At 52.4% G+C, this 10,100-nt stretch overlaps 2 protein-coding genes across 2 annotated transcripts in view; one reads left to right on the top strand and one right to left on the bottom strand.

The window, feature by feature from the left end:
* LOC141207902 (uncharacterized) overlaps window positions 1-10,100 on the top strand; it is a 999,716-nt gene that overhangs the window by 573,171 nt on the left and 416,445 nt on the right. The window lies entirely within an intron of this gene.
* Window positions 1-10,100, bottom strand: part of LOC141207932 (uncharacterized) — a 258,486-nt gene that overhangs the window by 176,067 nt on the left and 72,319 nt on the right. The window lies entirely within an intron of this gene.

Here is a 10,100-nt window from a genome sequence, read left to right as displayed (position 1 = left end):
GGAGCAGAGCCGCGTGTGTACGAGGTGTACGGAGCGGAGCCGCGTGTGTACGAGGTGTACGGAGCGGAGCCGCGTGTGTACGAGGTGTACGGAGCAGAGCCGCGTGTGTACGAGGTGTACGGAGCGGAGCCGTGTGTGTACAAGGTGTACAGAGCGGAGCCGCGCGTGTACGAGGTGTACGGAGCGGAGGCGCACGTGTACGAGGTGTACGGAGTGGAGCCGCGTGTGTACGAGGTGTACATATTTATTATATTATAATTATATAATCAATTATTTTTAATACAAAATTAAATGTACTACTTTATTAGTTTTTTTATTTATAAATTTTTATTTCAGCCACTGTGGGCTGCCATTTTAATTTGGTGGGGGTGTAAGTGTCTGAGCAGGACACTTACACGCAGGGAGATGGGGTCCATACACGCTGGGAGGAGGATAATGGGGGCCATGCACGCCGATAGGAGGATGATGGGGGCCATGCACACCGGGAGGAGGATGATGGGGGCCATGCATGCCGAGAGGAGGATGATGGGGCCATGCACGCCGGGAGGAGGATGATGGGGGCCATGCACGCCGGGAGGAGGATGATGGGGGCCATGCACACCGAAAGGAGGATGATGGGGCCATGCACGCCGGGAGGATGATGATGGAGGCCATGCACGCCGGGAGGAAGAGGTTGGGGGCCATACCCACAGGTAGGAGGAAAATTGAGGCCATACACTCAAGGAGGAGGATGGGGGCCATACATGCAGGGAGGAGGAGGATGGGGGCCATACATGCAGGGAGGAGGAGGATGGGGGCCATACACGCTGAGAGGATGATGGGGGCCATACTCGCAGGGAGGAGGATGATGGGGTCCATACACGCCGGGAGGATGACGGGGGCAATGCACGCCGGGAGGAAGAGGATGGGGGCCATACATGCCGGGAGGAGAATGGAGGCCATACACACAGGTATGAGGAAAATGGGGGCCATACACGCAGGGAGGAGGATGGGGGCCATACACGCAGGGAGGAGGAGTATGGGGGCCATACACACAGGGAGGATGATGGGGGCCATACACGCAGGAAGGAGGATGATGGCCATACATGCAGGGAGGTGGATGATGTTGGCCATACACGCAGGGAGGTGGATGATGGGGGTCATACATGCAAGGAGAAGGATGATGGGGCCATACATGCCGGGAGAAGGATGATGGGGGCCATATATGTGGCGCCCCTGAGGGTTCAGTCGCCACAGGGGTACTGCACCTCAGATAGAGGTGTGGTATTTCCTCTTTCAGGTAAGGATGGAGCATCACACAGGACCCCACCTTCACATTCAACACTACACCACTCCTGTTCTGTAGGGGGCCAGATAGCACCATAGTGCTGCCCCGGGCCGGAATGGAGGAGTTGGGGGGAACCAAAGAGAGGGGGAACCATGTAGTGGGTGAGGGTGGAGGAAACACTTACAGGAAACACATTAGCATATTCATATAAAATAGGTGGCCATCTTAAGTTCAAGGTCTTTGATTGTGGGTCTTCAGTTGGGGTCCAGCAAGTGTCTGTAGCAGAGAGAAGCTTTGCGGCTGAAAGTGCATCTAAAGTGAGTAAAGATCTGGATGACTTCATCTACCGCCTCCGTCTGTCTTTATTAAGCGGCACTGCACCTACCATACCTCCACACAGTACACCAAACTCTGCCCTGAGGCCCAGCTCCACCTGTAGGGAGCTACACCATCTAAGCTGCCATAACACCGGCCTCAGAGGACTGCAGCAGCTCTGGTGGCCCTCACCAGACACCACAGGTGGCGTAGTCGAACATTTACCACTCAACCAAAAGCCCATTTTTCATGTGACAGCCCTGGGCACGGAACGGGTCAAGGCCACGACTGCATCCCACACACCATCTGCAAGGCACGGCTCCGAGTATCCCCCACAGCTCAGGGAGGGCGTCAAAACCTGGCATAGTCGGCAGGATTGTGTGCCCGCAGCAACGGAAGAAGATAATCCCCATTGCCGCCGGGCACTGTGCGCCTTTCTCAAAAGACTGTCTTTTCACACTCAATGTGGCGCCCGCCCAAGAAGAATGGACGCCATTATGTGCAAAAACAACAGCAACTTAAGACCTCCCATCGTGGGTCTGGCTTTCCAATGGCGCAAAAGTGCAGACCTCTCCCTGCTATAGAGACTGTCCGCGTGGTAGTGTCCGTCAAGACGGATGGGACGTCCTCCGGGGTGCCCGTCAGCCAGCCGCCATGGAACCGCCCCAAAAGGAGGAGGAGAAGAAGCAAGAGAGAGGGTGCGGCCGCAACAAGTGCCGACAGACCACACCCGGCAGCCACGATGGAGACAGCCCCAGAAATAACCTCTGTCGCTGGCCCACCAGCTGCCACCTCCCTCACCATGGAGGGAGTTCACCTGACCGCTGACCGTGGAGGAGGCCGAGTTCCTCCGCGGTGAAACGCAGGACCTGACCCGGAGGGTCGAAGAGGCTCAGCGACTGGCCGCCGCAAATGGAGGCAAGAGGTGCTGGGGAAGATCGCGGACCAACGCCGGAACTTGTCGTGCCGGACCATTGAGGCCCCAGCCCAGGCGGAGGGATCCCAGGAGGCCAAGTGCAGCCCAGGAGCGTGTAGAGAAAGCCCCCAACCCCGGGCGTGGAATGCACTGCAGCCCTCCTCGACCTCCTGCCGTCACCCCTGTCCCCGGGCACCACCATTTGGGAGCAGCTCCTGGTCCCAGAACCTGAGGCCCAAGCCGCCGCAGCACCCGGAGGCCTGCTACGCCTCCCGACCACCGATCCGGAGAATCCTGCACCTTACTGGGTGTACACTTACCCCAACCCGGACTGGTCCACACCAATAGAGGGCCCACAGCGGCCCCCGCTGATGCCGCTGCCCGCACCCCCGGTTACCTGCCCGGCGGCGGAGGAGTTTGTCTGGGACAACTGGGGGGGGCGACTTGATGGGCTTCCCCCGGGAGACCCAGGCCGAAGCTCGGAGGCGGGAGGAGTTCTGCCATTGGGAGCTCTTCCAGCTCGAGAAGGAGCGGCAAGAGAGGAGGATCCGCTGTGAGCGCCTGGAGGTGCGTGCCAAGGCCGCCAAGACTAAGGCCCGTCAGGCAGAGGCCACCCGTCCTAGCCCCCGGGAAGAAGGTCTCATCGTGCGCTTCCACCAGGAGGCGGGATGGGGCTTCATCCGCAGCCCACAGTTCAACCGGGACGTCTTTGTCAACCGGCGGGACGTCGAGCCGCGGCTGGAGCAAGGCCACCCTGATCGAAACCTCTACCCGGGTGATCTAGTGTCCTACACCCGCCACCACGGGGTGCGTGGGTGGTATGCCCTGGATGTGCACTTATCTTGTTTTCTTACAAACATTTGTTCCTGCGGACAGTGAGCAGTTGACTGACTAACTTTGTATATAGTTTGCACCTATTTAGGTGCCCTCTATTGGTTTTATGCAGCACTACCTCTGACCTCAGAAGCAAAACCTGTCTGGTCATGGCCCTACTAGGAGGTCCAACTCAGGATCTCCATGCCCTGCAGCCACCCCAGGGCCTACGTTGAGGGTTTTGGGCAGGTCCCTCATGCTGCTGAACTAGCACTTTTTCTACAGAATCTTCCACAGTATTTTCTACAGTATTTTCTATATGCATAATATCTCTCTAATGTTTTATATATTTATACCATATATATATTCAGCAACGTTAAAGTGATTGAGCCTCCCATAAAGGGAAGATTGTTTAGTGTTTGAAAAAGCACTTCAATTTTGAATGTCTGAAATGTACCAATTCTTTGCTCTATTGCAGCCCACGGACGTGCTGTGTTTCACCAGGGGGGAATGTGGCACCCCTGAGGGTTCCGTCACCACAGGGGTACTGCACCTCAGATAGAGGTGTGGTATTTCCTCTTCCAGGTAGAGATGGAGCATCACACAGGACCCCACCTTCACATTCAACACTACACCACTCCTGTTCTGTAGGGGGCCAGATAGCACCATAGTGCTGCCCCTGGCCGGAATAGAGGAGTTGGGGGGAACCAAAGAGAGGGGGAACCATGCAGTGGGTGAGGGTGGAGGAAACACTTATAGGAAACACATTAGCATGTTCATATAAAATAGGTGGCCATCTTAAGTTCAAGGTCTTTGATTGTGGGGCTTCAGTCCGGGTCCAGCAAGTGTCTGTAGCTGGCTGAAGAGTCACGGTCCTCGCTCTTAGGCCTTGAGACGAGGAGCAGGGCGGAGGTAACTAGAGCACTCTGCCCTGGTCAGGGTCCTGTTCTAAGAAGGCCTTGGAGGGGAGCGGCTCCACAGGCGAAAGGATCCCGGGGGATACGGATGGAGCGGAGTCGCCACCTGTATTCTTCACTCTGGCATAGCCAGAGGGACTCCTGCTGCAAGAGGGGTACCGGCCCCCGATATCTGACTGTGTACTCCAAGTAACTGTTAGAAAAGCCCAGAGGCTTAGTGGATCCCAGGGGGAACACAAGGCGGGAGAAGAGAGGAAGGAGAGGAACACACTAACGGGGTCTTGACAGGTGCTCCTGATATACCTGGAAAGTGCTGAACCCCTTCCTGGTGGCTGCAGTACACCGCGTGTAGCAGAGAGAAGCTTTGCAGCTGAAAGTGCATCTAAAGTGAGTAAAGATCTGGATGACTTCATCTACCGCCTCCATCTGTCTTTATTAAGCGGCATTGCACCTACCATACCGCCACACAGTACACCAAACTCTGCCATGAGGCCCAGCTCCACCTGTGGGGAGCTACACCATCTAAGCTGCAATAACACCGGCCTCAGAGGACTGCAGCAGCGCTGGTGGCCCTCACTAGACACCACAGGTGGTGTAGTCAAACATTTACCACTCAACCAAAAGCCCATTTTTCATGTGACAGCCCTGGGCACGGAACGGGTCAAGGCCACGACTGCATCCCCCACACCATCTGCAAGGCCCGGCTCCGAGTATCCCCCACAGCTCAGGGAGAGTCTTCACATATACACCAGGATGCACTTTATGGGGCACATTCTACTGTGGGGCACTATATGACGCCATTACACTGTGGAGCAATATGTGAGGCACATTATAGTATGGTGCACTATATGGGGTCATTATACTGTAGTGTACTATATGGGGCCATTATAGTGTAAGTCACTATATGGGACCATTATTATGTAGGGCATTATATGGGACCATTATACTGTATGGAGGACTATGTGGGCCCATTATACTGTATGGAGGACTATAAGGGGCCATTATTCTGTATGGAGGACTATATGGGGCCATTAGACTGTGGAGCACTATATGGGGCCATTATACAGAGGGCTCAGCGACTCTGATGAGCGGTGTAGTTACTGACGTCACTGCTCATCACAGCCGTCGGGTCTCATGGAGTGCAGTGGGCCTTGGACTGGCTACTGCAACGGCCAATAAAGCCTTGTTCTCTGAACAAGGCTCCATAGCCTTTGGACTTCGGATTCGGGGATCATCATGGTAACACCATGGACTACGTCGGACCTGCTTGGGTTTTTTTTTTCCAAAAATAAATTGGTGAACCAGGTAAAGTATCGGGGGAGTCTTTATTCAAATAACATTTATTTTTCTGTTTTTTTTTCCATTAGTGAGTTAGTAGTGGGGGTGTCTGATAGACGCCTCTCCATTACTAACACCAGGTGTTGATGGCAGCTGTGATTTTTGACAAATCACAGCTGTCATCAACCCCAACTACCATTGCCACCACACCAGGGCAATAAGGAAGAGGCGGACAAAGCGCCAGAATTCTCGCATCTAATGTGATGCGACACTTCTGGTGAGGCTGTGGGCTGTTATTTTTAGGCTGGGTAAGGCCCAATAACCAGGTACCTTTCCAGCCTGATAATATAAACCTGCAGCTGTCAGCTTTACCTTGGCTGGTTACCAAAAAATAGGTGCTGTTTTTTTCATTTATTAGTGCCACATGAAAGGCACTAAAGAGTGCAAGTTTATTATATGTAGGGGCATGTGAAATTATATATTTACAGGACATTTATCTATTCTATCTTATTACACCATTGCACCTATAGAAGTGGCCAGAGCGGGGTCATATATTACACCACTGCTCCCATAGAAGTGGACAGAGCGAGGTCATGTATTACACCACATCTGTATTTTTCTGTGTGTATCAGCGTGCATGTGTTTTTTCCTGTGTGTATGAGCGTGCATGTGTATTTTTCTGTGTGTGAGCATGCGTGTGCATTTTTATGGGTGTGTGAGCGTGCGTGTGCATTTTTCGGTGTGTGTGAGTGTGCGTATTTTCCTGTGTGTGAGAATTTTTCTATTTTCCTGTTTGTATGAGCGCATGTGTATTTTGCTATGTATAGTAGAGATCAGAAGATCGCAACTTCAAGTAAGAAATACAGTATAAAGTGAAAAGCTATCTAATCCCTGCGTATGTGATACTCCCCAGACCCGTGTATCTAATCACATCGTCATGCGCGATACTCCACAGACCGGTGTATCTCATCCCATCATCATTTGCGTTGTTCCCCAGACCGATGTAGCCAATTCCATCATCATGCGCGATACTCCCTATCGGCCTCCACAGAGTAGAATGCACTCCCCATCAACCTCCACAGAATAGAGTTCATTCCCCATTGGCCTCCACAGAGTAGAATGCACTCCCCATCGGTCTCTATACAGTATAATGAACTCCTCATTGTTCTCCCGCTGTTCCGGTCTCTGTAGCGAACGCCCGCACATCTCAGCACCGTGGACTCCATGTAGTCACGTCATCGCCCCCGCTGTCAGTGCCTGCATCAGTGACGTAAGACACAGAGGGGGATTGATAGGAGCGTCATGCTCCCTCACTCAACATTGCTTTTAACCGTATCGGCAACAAGTTGATACAGTTCAATTTGTGAGGGCCTGCGGGGGAACCAGAGCTGGGCCCCTCCCCTCACCCGGCTCACAGGCCCCACATCAGCCACATGTGATACACTACATTGAGACCTGTATCTATTCCCAGCGTGTTACTGTAAGCGTATATAATCACACACGATACACTCCGCGTATCTAACCCCAGCTTATGATACAGCTAGCAGGACCATATAACAGATTCGGTGCTGCCAGCCGTCCTTAGTGACATTGTACTTGTCAAGATCACTGGCAGTCACCAACAAAATGGCTCCACACTGTGATCCTACCCTTCATCCTCTCTTATGCTATTACAAACACCCAGAAGGGGAGGAGAGGAGCGACATCACACACACAGGAGAGCAGATCCAGCCCCAATTTTCTGCAGTCCGTAATGTGAGCTAGTTGTACACTAGGTTTTCATGGCAAATCTCAGCAGCTGCTCCCCCTAGTGTTTAAAAGTGGCAATACCAAACCTTTTAAAATTACTTTTTATATTTTACTTCATTAAAAACAAATGATATTTTTTGAAAAAAATTAAAACATTAATACTTTACATTTTTTCAATTGTTGAAAAAAGAATTTTTTTTGATGGCACCTTCCCTTTAACGGTTGTACTAATATAGTGTGTGGAGTGATAGTTGGCCTGTAACCATTACTTGTTTAGTAGATGAAGTTTCTCAGAGGTAAGATGTGTTTCTTGCAGACAAATCAAGGCAGGTATTTCCATTTGAAGATACTGAAAGATCACCTGTCTTTTATCACTAGAAGAAAGACCCCTTACATTACAGCTAATTATTTTCACTGACCCCGCCATATTTAATGTATTAGATATGTCGTTTCCAATATCCTATCAGCAGAGCATTTCCGTTTTACATAGCTTGTTAAGCGCATATTACAAGATTGTCTGCAATATAAAACATACCCAAAAAAATAAAAAAGACCTCCACCCATAAAACCCCAACCATAATGTAATGCACACGCCCGGGCTGAGCGGCGTGTGCGTGTGATTCCACTGGACCGTGCCGGAGAGTGAATGCCTGGAGGGGCGTAACTAGGTATTCACCCGATCCGACCAGGGTAGCACGACGGCATACGACGCCAGTGCACCAAGGAGGAACCGAGCAGAGGGACCAGGTGCTACTCCAGGACAGACCCCGGACACGGCTGTTGATCCACACAGGAGAATACAGGAACAGACTGGTTAGGCTGGCACACAGACTGGTGGGTATAGGCAGGCATGACTGGTATGCAGGCAGGCGGGTATGCAGGCAGAGGGGTACAGGCAAGCACGGCTAGAGAGCAGACAGGGAGGCACTAGCAGGTAGGAACACAGGCGGGATAGGACCCAGTACACACTGGGACACAGGAACAGAACCACAGATGTGGCGGACAAACACAGCAGAATGAGGCCGCCCAGAGAGGTGAGCGAGAGCAGGGCAGGACGAGGCCGCCTGGAGTGGTGAGCAAGAGTAGGGCAGGACGAGGCCGCCTGGAGCGGTGAGCAAGAGTAGAGAAGGATGAGGCCGTCTGGAGCGGTGAGCAAGAGTAGAGCAGGACGAGGCCGCCTGGAGCGGTGAGCAAGAGTAGAGCAAGACTGCCGGAGCAGTGAGCAAAAGGGTAAGAGCGGAGCGAGACTGCCAGAGCAGTGAGCAAAAGGGTCAGAGCGGAGCAAGGCTGCCGGAGCAGTGAGCAAGGCAGAGCAGGCTAGAACCGCCGGAGCGGTGAGCAAGGCAGAACAGGCTAGAACCGCCGGAGCGGTGAGCAAGGCAGAGCAGGCTAGAACCGCCGAAGCGGTGAGCAAGGCAGAGCAGGCTAGAACCGCCGGAGCGGTGAGCAAGGCAGAGCAGGCTAGAACCGCCGGAGCGGTGAGCAAGGCAGAGCAGGTTAGAACCGCCGGAGCGGTGAGCAAGGCAGAGCAGTCTAGAACCGCCGGAGCGGTGAGCAAGGCAGAGCAGGCTAGAACCGCCGGAGCGGTGAGCAAGGCAGAGCAGGCTAGAACCGCCGGAGCGGTGAGCAAGGCAGAGCAGGGGGGACAGGGCTCTGTTCACACGGAACAGACAGGAAGGGAAAGGCAGAGCCAGATACCCACAGGGTACTTGCAGTGAAGTAGCGAGTGGACCACAAACTCACAAACGGGAGTACAGAGACAGCAAGCAGGAGTTAGGTACGAGTTCAGACTCTGCAGAAAAAGGAAAGGAACGGACATAGAGAAACACAGGAAAACAGGCTAGGAGAGTATACAGACAAGAACAGACACAGCAGCAAGATACAGGAGCGGGTCTAGGTATGCAGCCCCTAGAGGGCGGGAGGAACAGGCTAGGAGCGTGTTCAGACAGGACAGGCAAGATACAGGAGCGGGTCTAGGTAATCGGCCCCTAGAAGGCGGGAGGAACAGGCTAGGAGCGTGTTCAGACAGGACAGACTAGATACAGGAGCGGGTCTAGGAATGCAGCCCCTAGAGGGCGAGAGGAACAGGCTAGGAGTGTGTTCAGACAGGCCTGGAAATACAGCCTCCAGGATAGGCAGACAAGAGAACACAGAAGGGACCTGGCACATTCAGAGTGCAAGAGCACACTAAATGAAACACAATGCTCAGGCAGGGATTGATTGGAGCAGCTGGGTTAAATACCAGGTGACAGACAGCAATAGGCTGAGGACGCACAAGGGGTGTGACCCACAGCAGGTACAAAAAGCAGGAAGTGATTGGGCGCCGCCCTTAAGCAGCAGAAACAGACACAAACGGACAACATGGAGGGAAGCCAGAGAGACATTCTGGACTGGAAATCAAGTGCGCGCTCTTGCACAGTGGGAAATGGACCACTATGCAAGGACGCCGCCAGGTATGTTACACATAATAGGCAGATATAAAACATCTTTCTCCGGGTGAGAGACTGGGCGAAGTATTTCCATTTTTAAAGTAGAATACATGGCGGCTCAGTCACTGTTGATTATATGGGAGAATCTCGACTAGAATTTAACCACTTCGCACCAGAGCCTGTTTTTGCCTTCGTGACCGGGCCAATTTTTTCAATTCTGACCACTGTCATTTTATGAAGTAATTACTCTGGAACGCTTCAACGGATCCCCCTGATTCTGAGATTGTTTTTTCGTGACATATTGTACTTCATGATAGTGGTAAAATTTCTTTAATATCACTTGCGTTTATTTGTGAAAAAATCGGAAATTTGGCAAAAATTTTGAAAATTTTGCAATTTTCAAACTTTTAATTTTC

The sequence above is a fragment of the Phyllobates terribilis genome, unplaced genomic scaffold, assembly GCF_046119375.1.
Source record: "Phyllobates terribilis strain yellow unplaced genomic scaffold, ASM4611937v1 Scaffold_167__1_contigs__length_4167997, whole genome shotgun sequence".
In the NCBI taxonomy this organism is placed as follows: Eukaryota; Metazoa; Chordata; class Amphibia; order Anura; family Dendrobatidae; genus Phyllobates; species Phyllobates terribilis.
This window is presented reverse-complemented; position numbering and strand designations above follow the sequence as displayed.